Source organism: Macrobrachium nipponense, chromosome 10 (genome assembly GCF_015104395.2).
Source record: "Macrobrachium nipponense isolate FS-2020 chromosome 10, ASM1510439v2, whole genome shotgun sequence".
NCBI lineage: Eukaryota > Metazoa > Arthropoda > Malacostraca > Decapoda > Palaemonidae > Macrobrachium > Macrobrachium nipponense.
Genome location: NC_087204.1, coordinates 94,729,914 through 94,743,591, shown reverse-complemented (window position 1 = coordinate 94,743,591; position 13,678 = coordinate 94,729,914). Strand labels below are relative to the sequence as shown.

At 40.3% G+C, this 13,678-nt stretch overlaps 1 protein-coding gene and 1 long non-coding RNA gene across 6 annotated transcripts in view; one reads left to right on the top strand and one right to left on the bottom strand.

Annotated features, from left to right (window-relative positions):
* Positions 1 to 13,678, top strand: part of LOC135223768 (rabankyrin-5-like) — a 221,518-nt gene that overhangs the window by 48,836 nt on the left and 159,004 nt on the right. The gene's annotated exons all lie outside the window — the stretch shown is intronic.
* The window catches only part of LOC135223767 (uncharacterized), a 25,991-nt gene continuing 24,751 nt past the window's right edge, over positions 12,439 to 13,678 (bottom strand). The window contains exons 2-3 of the long non-coding RNA XR_010316580.1: positions 13,322 to 13,494; positions 12,439 to 12,573 (exon numbers count right to left, since the gene is read on the bottom strand). This is a non-coding gene — a long non-coding RNA (uncharacterized LOC135223767). The remainder of the gene's footprint in view (positions 12,574 to 13,321; positions 13,495 to 13,678) is intronic.

Below are 13,678 nucleotides of genomic sequence, written 5' to 3'. Positions count from 1 at the left end.
AAGGAAGACGTATGATTCGTATGTACGCAATTAATCAGTAACAAAAGTCAGGGTAGTGAACCTGCTAACCTTCCTGTAGACTTTATTTTGCATAACCCTGTAGTATGGCCTACGGGCTATGTATATGTCTACGAGAGATGCTCGCTCTCCTTCATTGCTGTGAAGTGCTACTTCTGTAATTGTTACTCCTAACCCTGCAGTGTTGCCTTCGGGCCCTAAGCAGTGTCTGTAGAGAAATTGCCCTTTCTCTGATACTCCTTCGATTCGTAACTTAGAATCGAAAGTGCTTGCTTTAGAGAGTAAAAGTGAAGTGCAGTGATACCCCTTGTGTAGTGGAGGGTGCGTCAGATCGGCCTCGTTTCGCCTCTAGGCCGGGACCTCTGCTTGACTCCCAGAACCAGGGAGAGAGCATGTCGAAAGCCGAAGGAGGGTTACGAGGAACCCCCACCGATCTGGCGTGCCTTCGGCAGTTTCTGATGAAAATCCCCAGACTGCCTAAGTGCGTGCATGTGCACGAATCCCGAAGGATTGCTTCTCGTCCTCCGAAGCGTCCTCCCCGCGCAGGGGACGCCGAGCGCGCTCCAGTGGACGCCGAGCGTGCACCAGCGCACGCCAGGTGTGTCGCCTGGCTGAACGTTTCTGTTGAACTCTTCAAGCTCTTGTTTCAGATTTGGGCTTAAAGAATTTTTACCTCTACCTTCGATGATACCTTCTACCTCACCTGCAAAGAATGTGAAGTAGGCAGTGCTTCGGAGTAAGCTTAAAGTGAACAGACAACTTCTTCTTCGAAACCCAGCAAGACATCGGGTTTCGTGAATTCAAGAGGTCTCTGTCAATTAATATTGCGTTTCGCATAGGTGGATGGAGTTAAGGAAAGCTCAAGGGAAATTCTCGTTTGCTCTACCGCAAGCTTTGCCATTCTGCCAATAAATTTAAGTTGCCACTACCGCAGTCAAGACTTTGCGATAAGGCAGTTACGGGTTATAAAGGCTCGATGTCCTGCACGTCAGGACTCTCGGCAACGTTCAGTAGGATTCTTGCAAAGGCACTCATCAAAAGTACGCTCTTCAGGAAAGCGCAAGACAGGACTGCCTTTGCCATACTGCCAATAAATTTTAAGCTTTAGCAGGCATTAGTTGTGATACGGGAGAGGAAGCTGGTTGGAGAGTTTCTTCCTCTTCCCAGGATAATTTTGCCAGCTTTTTAGCCCATCTGAAAGGGCTTTTCAGATGATAGATTTTGTTAGTTCCTAGTCGGACTACGCTGCCGAATTGAACATCGTCGTTCTACCTGACGTAAGCCCAGTCTCTTAACAGGATTCTTGCCCCTTCCTCGTTTGAGACGGGAATCGAAAATAAAATGCTCGACTTCCTGGATTACGTTTTGTCAATTCAGTGACTTTCCCCCATTGACAATATACTATCGTTTTGTCAAGTAAGTGGGTATCCCCTCATTGACAAAATATCTCTTTGTCCCGTAAATGGGTTAGTTCTCATTGACAAACATCTCATTAACTTGATATTGCGTAAGCGAATAAGCTCTTATTGACAAGATTCGGAAGAGCTCTCATTCGTCATTCGCAGACTCGTACAAGAAATAGACTTGTAGACTACGTCAATGAACCCTTATGTCCAATAACATAAGAAGCTTGAGCTGACTGCTTCGATTCTCCTAAGTTTTGTTCATGAAACTTGCCTGTCAGATATGTATGTAGCTGTATTTCCGAATTCAGCTATATATATGTCTGCCAGGTAAGTATGAACAAACTTTATTGTGATATAATTTCATATTTTGCCTTGCGTTATTTTATTTCTGGTTGGTTCAAGTCATATACGCTTGCTGTAGTTACCTCTTCGGATGGCAACCGAGAGGTCTATGGTCCATTTTAAGGACATTTAATCGTTACTCCCTGCAGCCTTCCAGGAGTTTCCGATTTATCTTTTACCGTTGTATGGTAGTGTTCTGACGACACAAACGCATCTATATATTTAGCGTTTTCTGTTTCGCTTAAATATACCAGCTTGAGAGTCTCTTTATGCTAAAAATAACGGACCTTTTTCTTCATAGAATAGGGTAGCTGGCAACCCAGGCATAAAGTTAAGAGACGACTATGACGGACGATCGTAAGCTGCTGCTGTCTCTGTCTTCTCCTCCAGTCCAAACGAGCCAGTACCAACTCGTTCGCTGTCATGCGCGGTAGGTTAAGTCTCTCTCTCCTGCGGGATTGACTGACTAACCGTATCTCTGTGCTGGCAGTTACGTCTCTCTCTCTCCTGCGGGATTGACTGACGAACTGTATCTCTGCCCTACAATCACGGACTTTAGCCTAAGATTGAGGGGATTTCTTACATGAATGAATAAACATTGCATTCGTTTGGCCTTAATATGTTCTACAGAGATATCTTACTCCTTTCGGTGCTCGTTACCGCATGGTATAGGACTACGAGTCTACCACAACATTGCACTATTATATGCTCTCTTGCTTAGGCAAAGCGCAGATTTATTAGGGAAGTAAACATACTGTGTGAGGGAATGGATGAGCTTGCTGGGGACCATTTCCTTCCTAAAGAAGTTTGTTTCCCTGAATAGACTGCAATTCAGACCTCTACAGTTTTTTCCTACCGGGAAACTGAAATTTTATTAAAGATCTAGGAATGATTCTGAACATCTCTCGGTGCGTTAAGTATCTCTTGAGGTGATAGAAAGAAGATGCCGGACATCTGGAGAGGGTTTCAGATGTCCTGGATCATAATCTTAAAGAAGTGGAAGCAATTCAGTCGTCCCTCCAGTCCTCGAAACGAGTTTTTGGAACCATGGTCCATATCAACTCTGATCTTCCACAGCTCTCTCATATCTTAGGAAGTATCTTCTCTCGGTCCCGGTTCGGGTTTACGAGAAAGAGCCTATTATAACAACAGGCGTAGAATGGAACGATCCTCTAGAGTCTAGAGGTTCGTTACAGGATTGCAAAAGTCCGTTCGAATCGTCTCGATCGAAGGCAGCAACTACTGACTTCCGAGTGGAATCTTTCTTTAGAAGTATGTTGAGAGTTGTGGAGACTTTAGGGACGTCCTTTCATTCATCTCTTCGCTAGGTTGAGGACGAAGAGGCTTCTTCTTCTCTGCTCCCTTATTCTCGATCCGGGAGCGGTAACATTAAACGCCATCCTTATGATATTGAACGGGGATGGATGTTTAGTCTCTTTTCCCCTTTTTCAATCGCTTAGGAAATGTAATAAGATGATTTATATCATCACAGGGAGCGACAATGACGCTAATCGCCCCATGTTGGCCTTCAAGACCCTAGATTCACAGAGGTCACGTCCTTCCAAGGACCTTTTCCGAGAGAGTCGGTCTCCTTTAACACGAAAGGTACCTATAACCTCTCCGCTCTGAGTCTGACTACGTTCAGACTATCGAGATGTTGACAGCATAAGATTGCAGTCTTCCCTTTCCGTTTGAAGAATGGGATAAGCTGGCAGTCACAACTATTAAAGAATACGCAAATATGTTGTTGACGGCCTTTGGGCTCAGAGATTTGCTTCTGTCAAACAACAAAGCCCTTCACGATCTTTGAGTTCTGTGAAATCTCGAAACTCGCTCACCATCTACTTTTTGTCTCACCTGTTTCTCGGAGTCAGACACTCGTGCGAGATCAGGAGACATATAGTAGCCCTGAGTTTCTTGTTGACGAAGTCGGTTGCGTTTATACACCCCCGATGATCGTTTAACATGAGACCAGGTTGGACTGTCAGGCATTCGTCCTTCGGGACTGAATCGCCTTTTTGCTCCTCGCTCCTTTCTCCTGGCACCAGAAGCTCGAGTCAAGAGTGGCTCAGGAGTTGATTCGCTAACGACGTTGGGTTGCGTTGATACACCCCCCAAGGTTTGCTTAGCTTGAATCGCCCAGGCAGTCCAGACACTCATCCTTCAGCGAAGAATAGTGCCTTATGGTCTTCAGGGTACAGCCTTGCTGTCCTTGATTCGTCTGACTGGTCAACTGGTCGGTCACCTGACGTTAGTACAGACGGACTGACTGTGCATGTCCAGATCGAAGCTTTCAAGATGGAACTTAGACATAGTCTGAAGTTCTTGATGTCAAAGCATTCGAACATCTCCTACCTGTTAACTTCTTGCATGTGATCAGGAAGGCATTTTTCTAACCACCCTAGATACGACAAAGAGGGTCAGTGAGATTTTAAGCCATCGTCACAAGTTTTGGCTTTAGAGAACACAAGGCGGTGTGCTCTCTAAGCTTTTCGTTATGGCCTAAGAATGGAAACCCGTTTTGTCCTTGGGCCAGGAGCTTGGAAGCAAGGATGGCACAAGTTAGGGGGCAGGAGCCAGAGAGAGTCCTGTGCCCTGTCAGGTCTCTCAAGTTTTATCTACATAAAACTCAAGAAAGTCGAAGTCGTACGGACAATCTGCAGTGTTCCGAAAAGACCAGACTTGCCCATATCGAAGAACACCCTGGCTTTATTGTTAAGGAGGTCTTTCAAAAAAGCTCCTTCTTTGTGTTTGCACAAAGATTTGAAATCTTTTGATTTGAATGCTCACGAGGTGAGGGCGCGGCCTCGGAAGCATTTCAACAGAGCATGGCACTCAGCAACATCCTGAGTACCATGTTTTAGCGAAGCAACTCTGTGTTCAATTCACACTCCCTGCGAGATGTGAAGATGGCATATGAGATCTGCTGCTCGCTAGGGCCATACGTGTCTGCAGACACAATCTTGGGGGCAAGAAGTACCACTCATCCTATCCTGTAGAAAATGGTTAGGAAGAGCTCTTAATTTAGTAGTTGAGTCGCCGACAACGGTGACTTCTTAACTCTTAAGCCTTAGTTAACACACCTTAACTTTGGCTAGGTGGGTCAGGTGGTGATATATATTTTTATATATATATTTATTTTACTTCTTAGCCCTCATGGTATGGTCAATATGGTCTAGTCACGTCGTGGTCTCGCCCCTGTTGACAGATCATCTGGAGTGCACCAGCTATATAGGTCTCTACCTCGCTGGCAACTCTAGTAGCACAAGCAGACTTACGCGGCAGTAACCACGAAGTCAGCTATGCTAACAGGTAAGGAATCAAGATATCAATTATCTGCATATATATGTTTCCTAAAATCTTCTATTCTGTCTACTCCCACCACCAAAGGTGGGATTCAGCTATATATATATCTGACAGGTAAGTTTCATGAACAAAATGATATTGTAATGATACAATTAAGTTTGTTCATACTTACCTGGCAGAGATATAATAATCAAGCTACCCACCCACCTCCCCTCAGGAGACAGTGGAAATAAAAATTATGAATAGAAAATGGGAATGATTCCTGATACCCGCCTCCCAGCGGCGGGAATGGGTACTAACCACCTGACTCCCACTGCGTGTGTCGTAAGTGTTTAAATTTCTGTCGGATTCGGAAAAATACAGCTATATATATATCTGCCAGGTAAGTATGAACAAACTTAATTGTATCATTACAATATCATATTTACTTTTTTCTTTTTTAATAAAGAAGATGTCTTTTCTGGACGAACAAGATCTCTTCTTTCTGGATGTCCATTTACATCCCCTTACTTCTTCCTCCAAATTAATAGGGTTTACCTTCAGATTAATAATAATTAATAATAATAATGATTATTGCAATTGAGTTGACCTAAGCTGTGGAGTAGGTTTCACATGGTGTGTTTATAATTCCCTTGGAAGTGAATTATTTTTTTAAACTTCAGGGCTTCTCCTCCAATATGTGGTCATCTTTTTTAGTTGTCTTGTGTTTTGAGTTGCAATATGGAGAGGGATAAGGAATTTGTTAGTACTATGTAGCATGTTAAACTTTTCTAAAAGGTTTAGTGGGATATAAATCAAACAATAATGTTACAAAGAGTATTTTTAAATTTATGTTCCATTGTTAAGGATCACAGTCATTGAATCCTTATGACAAAGTAAGAACTATTATTACAAATCCAAGGAAAGACATTAAATTCCATCTTTATCCAGTACTGTTATTAATACGTATTGGTATTTGGGGTACATATTAATGAAACACTATGCTGTATAAAAGCAGGACCAAAGATATGTACAATGAGATTTTTTTTTATTTAAACTTTCATTTGTTATACTTACACCTATTAGAACAGAAAATTTATTTATGGTGACAAATAATGATCTATTGTGAAGCTGTAAGGACATACTGACCCTTCATTAGAAAACTGGGTGTTAAAATTCCTTTTACTTTATGAGAAGGCATTATCCAATGTAAAACTAATTTCACTTTCAATTAAGTCTGCTTATTCAAAGTTACACGACTTTCAAATTAAATTTTGAATCTTCTCTCCTAGAATGGTTAATGGCTGAATTTCAGTTTCCTTGAGGTTTCTTGTTTTCTTTGTTTGGAAAGAGTTTATTGACATCACACAAAACCTTATAATTTTAAAAAATTCAGCAGTATTGTAGCTAAAACATTTAAAAAAATTGGAGGTTAATTTTTTACATAGTTAATTTTTCTTGTTGAGTATTATTGCCAAATACCTTACATTAACAGTTAATTTTTCTTGTTGAGTATTATTGCCAAATACCTTACATTAACAATAGGTATCAAGATGGCACTGCACATTGTATGTTTTTGAATCTGGTATGAGTCAAAGCACAGTCATACATGCATAAATATCTAAATTGAGACACACAGGGATGCAACATAAACTTTAACGCTCACTATTGTCGTGTGAAATAACGTACATATATAACATGGCAGTAGAAAAGGAACCCCTTTCTTCTCCCCTAGGGACAAGATCTCAGCCCACCACAGGCTGGCCATCTTTGATTTGACACCTCCATACCAAGATTTTAAAGAGCAAAAATATATATAACACGATTTGCTATTATTGTAATATACCTAGTACCTTTGCCAATGCATCAAGCACCATGTATACAATCATAGAGAGTGCCATACATTATACGTTTCATACAATTACAGCAATCACAATTAATTTTATTTGATATTAAGCTACCTATAATTTTACCATTATTGTGGTACTCTCGTCAAGACAACATCCGGTAATTATTAGTGTATAATATTGTAAACACACTGACAGCTAAAAGCAAGAGATTAGAAACTTGATGGTTAGATAAAACATTGTTACAAAGGTTGTAACTGCAGTAACAGTATTCAGATGATGGTGGCTTGTATGCACTTTTATGTTGTATGCAGCCCTCTTTGACCAAGCCTGCTTCAGCATAACGGGCATGGTCTGTAGTGTTTGGTGTGCAGCCATCCATTGTGGTGACCATCACATTTTCTGAAAAGAAAAGAAAAAGTACAAATGGTGGTTTTAAGTTATCATCACTTTCATGCATTTGTGTCTGATGAGTTCACTTGATCTTATGCACTCTTTTACCCTGTCTGCCTGAATTCCTCGGTGAATTCCTGTATGGTCCAGGTTCTTAGTTATGCCCTTTTATATGACTGCTTGGACCTTTCCCTGGTTGGTGTCTTGCTCTTTCTGTATCAAACCCTTCCCTAATTGTTGTTCCTCTCTTCTTTAAAACAGTTACCACCATCTCAGCCTTTGAAGTCTTTATCAGTTTTCCAGTCATGAATGCCATATTTGTTAAATTTTCTCATTAGTGAAATGATTTTCACACTTGACACACTCCAGCCTTGAATCTTTACATTTTATAGTCACACATGTAAAGATTCTCAATGTTCAACTTTGTTTCTATTTTATATTATTTTATTTCCATCCTCTTCCACCTCCTATTGGTCTTTTATACACGTTTAAGAAGGAAAATTCATAACTATTTAATCCCACTGTTGAGCATCCTCTGATGCTATTTATTGCAATCTGGTTATAACTGCATTTATCCATACACAACAAGGGCACTCTCTAATTTGCACCTCCTCCTTGTCTACCTTACTTGTCACCATGATCTTTGTTTTGTTCACGCCATTTTACCTCAGCTCTTCCTTCTTTTAATCCTATAAACATTCTCGAAACTCTTCCTTTGATAAACATTCCTGAAACTTCCTTTGTTTCTAATGTTAGTACCAGGTCATCTGCTACAAATGTTACCAAAAACTTTGTTATCATCATTTCTTTGTATCTTCATTAATTATGATAAACAGAAAAGCTCACCAACCTTGATCTTAAATTCTTATGACATATCTAAAACCTAGGTCATGTGTTTTATCATTACATATACAATACCATCAGTTGCCCAGCAAGTCTTTCTGGTATGTTCTACTTTCATAATGCCCACGTAATTGCTTGTCATGGTATTGTCTTGTGGGGAAATGTTACCATTTTGGAATTTTAATGGGGTAACTGAATGTCATAGAAAATTATGAGCGCCTCAGTGGCATGATCGGTATGGTCTTGGCCTGCCACCTCGGTGGCTGCAAGTTCGATTCTCGGGCATTCCATTGAGGAGTTAGAGAGGTGTGTTTCTGGTGATAGAAGTTCACTCTTGACATGGTTCAGAAGTTGCGTAAAGCCGTTGGTCCCGTTGCTGAATAGCCACTGGTTCCATGCAACGTAAAAACACCATACAAACAAAACAAAACAAACAGAAAATTATGACTTTTGTTAGGCCCATAGAAGTTACCATTAAAAAACTAAGGTTGAATGAAGGCAATCCATTTGATTTTTATGAGCAGCATAAATGATAAATGAGGAATTAATGTCAAAGAAAATTTGTAAATCATAAAAAAATTTAGTGCAAAATGAAACAATAGCAAACTACATATCCTTTGCCTACTGGTAAAACTAAAGATAGTTGAACCCATTCTATTGAAATGAAAAAAAGTAATTGCAGTTATTATTTCCTATTTATGATAAAAAGACAAGGACATGGGCAAGGTATCTGATGTTTTCTTTCTTTTATCTCCAATTCATATTTTACTTGCATAATATTCAGATGTAGATGTTAGGCATGCAAGTGAGGATTATTCATAAGTATGGGGATATCTGATTCAAACTTAAATTAAGAATAAACGGAAGCCACATTGGGATATGAAATTACCATAATCATTATTACTGTACATGTGTTTAAGCCTTGAACATTAACAGCCTGTGAAGTGATTATTAAAATCATCAGAGCCTTATATATATATATAATATATATATATATATATATATATATATATATATATATATATATATATATATATATATATATATATATATATATATATATATATATATATATATATATATATATATATATACACACACACACACACACACACACACACACACACACACACACACACACACAAGCAGTGTCTGGTTATTAGCTGCGTCGGTTATCGGTGATCCGGTTTAATGGGTCTAGCGCAAAAATTGCAGAAAATCAGTGCTGAAATGTGCTGATTTCCAGTCATCGGTACCAATAATAGAGTAGTGGTACCAATACATACCTAACAGAGGTGCCATTAACCGGTTATTGGCACAAAAACCCGGTTATCGGCACCGATAAGCGCTAAAAACTGACGATTTTTCGGTTATCAGCACTTTTCGCATATCAAGTTGTCGGAATGGAACCCGCGCCAATAACTGGGGACTGCCTGTATATATTTATATATATATATATATATATAGATATATATTTTATTTCTATATATAATAAGTATATATATATATATATATATATATATACACATACAGTAAGTCCTCGGGTTACGCTGGTCTCGACTTACGATGTTTCGTGGTTACGAACGCGCCCCATAAAAATATAAAAAATAATATTTTGCGTCGTTCCGTCTTACGCGGTTTAGCGTCGTAAGCAACGTAAACAAACGCGAACTAGTTCCGGGCGCACGGCGGAAGAATACGCTTTGTGGGGGAGAGGACGGCGTCGCTTCGCTACGCTCATTCCTCGCCCATACGCCATTTTGGTTGTTTACACTGCCTCTCTCTCCCTCGTGTTGTATCGTTTTTGTAACTTTTTGCTCTTTGTTATGGCTCCCAAGCGCAAGGCGGACTCTTCTGATGGTAGTGCATCGAAGAAAAGAAAGGCCATCACCATGGAAATTAAAGTGGACATTATAAAGCGATCTGAGAAGGGAGAAACGCCAACAAACATTGGCCGCTCGCTTGGCCTTAGCCGTTCGACCGTTGCTACCATTATCAAAGATAAAGAGCGCATCGTTGAACATGTGAAAGGATCTGCTCCTATGAAAGCGACAGTGATAACTAAGCAGCGTAGTGGTCTAATAATTGAAATGGAAAGGTTATTGGTGCTTTGGTTGGAAGACCAAAATCAACGGCGTATCCCAGTCAGCCTTATGGTGATTCAGGAGAAGGCGAAAAGATTGTTTGAAGCGTTGAAAAAAGAAAAGGGGGAGGGAAGTGAAAGTGAAGAGTTTGTGGCCAGTAGGGGTTGGTTTATGCGATTTAAGGCTCGGGCCAATTACCATAACCTTAAATTGCAAGGTGAAGCTGCTAGTGGGGATGAGAAAGCAGCGAGTGAATTTCCTAAAGCGTTGTCTGAGATAATTAAGGAGGGGGGTTATTCTGCTCAGCAAGTGTTTAACGTAGACGAGACAGGTTTGTTTTGGAAACGTATGCCTAACCGCACTTACATCGCCAAGGAGGAGAAGTCAGCACCCGGTCATAAAGCCAGCAAGGAGAGGCTAACTTTACTTCTTGGGGGTAATGCTGCCGGCGACTTCAAACTGAAGCCCTTGTTGGTGTATCAGGCTGAAAATCCAAGGGCACTCAAGGGCATTTGGAAGGGTCAACTACAGTAATTTGGAAGTCCCAACAAGAAGGCATGGGTGACACTTGCAGTGTTTGAGGAACCTGGTTCGTAAACCATTTTGTTCCAAGTGTGGAGCGGTATTGCGCCTCCAAGGGTATCCCCTTTAAGGTGTTGCTAGTGCTGGACAATGCCCCTGGACACCCTGCCCAGCTGGGAGACTTCAACCCTAATGTCAAGGTGGTTTACCTTCCACCTAATACCACGGCCCTTTTACAGCCTATGGACCAAGGAGTGATTGCTTCGTTCAAGGCCTACTACCTACGAAGGACAATTGCTATGGCTTTACAGGCAACTGAAACCAAGAAGGACTTGACTCTGAAGGACTTTTGGAAATCCTACAACATCCTTGATGCTGTAAAGAACATTGCTAATTCCTGGGAGGAGGTTAAGCAAACAAACATGAATGGTGTCTGGAAGAAAATTTGTCCTCAATTTGTGAATGATTTCCATGGGTTTGAGGACACAGTTCAGCTAGTTGTCAAGAACGTTGTTGCCCTGAGTAAGGAAATCAATTTGGAGATGGAGGTTGATGATGTTACAGAGCTGCTGGAGTCTCATGGCGAGGAGTTATCTGCTGAGGACCTGATACAACTGGAGAAGCAGATGATAGAGGAAGAAGAAGAAGCACCCACCCCAGAGCCTAAGGCTTTCACAAGGCAGGACTTGATAAGAGGTTTTGCAGAATTGCAGCAAGCGTTGTCAACTTTTGAGGCTCAGGATCCCAACTTGGACAGGTTCACTAGGGTTTCCAGAGGCGTCATGGATTTGATGCAGTGTTACAAGGAGATCTTGGATGAAAAGAGGTCGCTCTCTGTTCAGACTAACCTGGAGCAGTATTTTAAGAAGGTAGAGAGGCCTGCAGGAGATCCTGTACCCTCTACCTCAGCTGCCTCTGCTAATCCAGACTCGCCTGCCCCACAATCTCCAGCACCTTCTGAATGTTCTGCTAACCCAGACTCACCTGCCCCAGTATCTCCAGCACCTTCTGTAGGTTCTGCCTCACCTAAAGACTCACCTGCCCCAACATCTCCAGTAGTATGTTCTGCCTCACCTCAAGAATCACCTGCCTCAGCATCTCCAGTACTAGTATGTTCTGCCTCACCTCAAGAATCACCTGCCTCAGCATCTCCAGCAACTTCTGGAGGTTCTTTTTCTCTTCACTAACCTCCCCCAGTCTCTCCAGCACCGCAGCTTCCTCTCCAGTGTGCAAGCCAATCAAACTAATAAAGGTAAGGAATTGTTCTCTCGTTGTTATTGATAGGTATTTACACTAAATCATGTGGTATTTTTCAATGTTCCGACTTACGCTGAAAATCGTGTTACGACGCATCGTAAGAACGGATCAACGTCGTAACTCGAGGACCCCCTGTATATATATATATTATATATATATATATATATATATATATATATATAATTATAATCTATAATAGAAAAGGTAACTGGGGATCAGAACACTCCCAATGGTATTTTTAGTTTTTAGAGGACTTAACCAACAGCTAATTCTTGTCAAAAGCAAATGAAGTGGTTCACCAGGTATTTTTGCAAAAATTCTCAAAATTTGTTCAGTGGGGATAGCTTGTGAAGTATGCTTGATTTATGGTTATATGGTAGTGGATTATGAAACAAAGTAACTTACCTGACGATAATTGCAGTGTTATCCTTTGGTATATACACAGTTTTGAGTCTGGACAGTGCATGATGTATCGTGGTGATGCATCAAATTCGGAGCAAGGGTACACAAATCGGTTATGTCGCTTCACACGTTGGTTATTGTGAACACATTCATAGCATTCGATACTTTCAACTGCTGAAAAGATCAGAAAATATATAGAATTCAGTCAGATTCTCTGTAAGTGTCAAGTAATGTGAACTTTGAATATATTTTCAGTATGTTTTCATTAATCATGTTTTCTATAGCAGATAGTACATTTCATGATACACTCAACAAAATACATGACATCATGTTGTTGCTCTATATGGGTTTCATATGCTGGTTAACTGGGTATATATTGTTGTTAATGAATTGATTATTTTCAGTTGTTGGATAGGTGTAACAGAGAAAGCTAATGAGTTCAGAGCTCTGAGATGAATGGATGTAGAAAGCGAGTTTGAAATGGTAAACATCCATTGTTCTGGCATTGTTTGTGAATGAATGATAATTAATCTGTGCAATTCAAAGAATTTAAACAATGTAACTTCGACTTTGAAGTTATTTTGGGCCAGTTGATGAATTTTTCCATAATCCTTAACAATGAAATGCTATTGAGGGCATTTTTCGACATCTGAAAGTTAATTAAATTTTTTATGACAACAGAAGGTGGGAAATGTGATGATAGATGTAAAAATGATTCAGAAACCACCTTGATTTTAATTAAGACACAAAAGTACTAATGAGTATGGAAATGTGCTTAAGCAGTGACGTTGCTTACCAAATAAAGTGAAAAATGCTCTCTGTACCCACCAAAATGTACGGTACAATGGCAAAAATAAAATACAATTCAAAGCAAAAAAGACCGTGGTATATCAAAACTGCAAAACCTGATGGAAAAGAGTACCTGGTACAAAAAATGGAAGGCAGAACATTATAAAAGGCAGGAGAGTCGTCCATGGCTGAGTCTGCACAAAAAATGTCTGAAGGCAGTTTTCTGCTGTTGATAACATTCTCTCTTCTGGTCTTCTATTTGTTGTTTCTGTTGGGATGAGGAAAGTTCGGTGATGATTGAGGTGCCTGGAAGAACAAAGTGTACTCAATGTTTAAAAGATACTTAAGTTTGAATCTCTCTCTCTCTCTCTCTCTTCTCTGCTCTCTCTCTCTCGTCTCTCTCCAAAAACACCCACACATACATATATAGCTATAATAGATAGTATATTAGAGGATATTATATGAATTAAAAATAGATAGATAATATAAT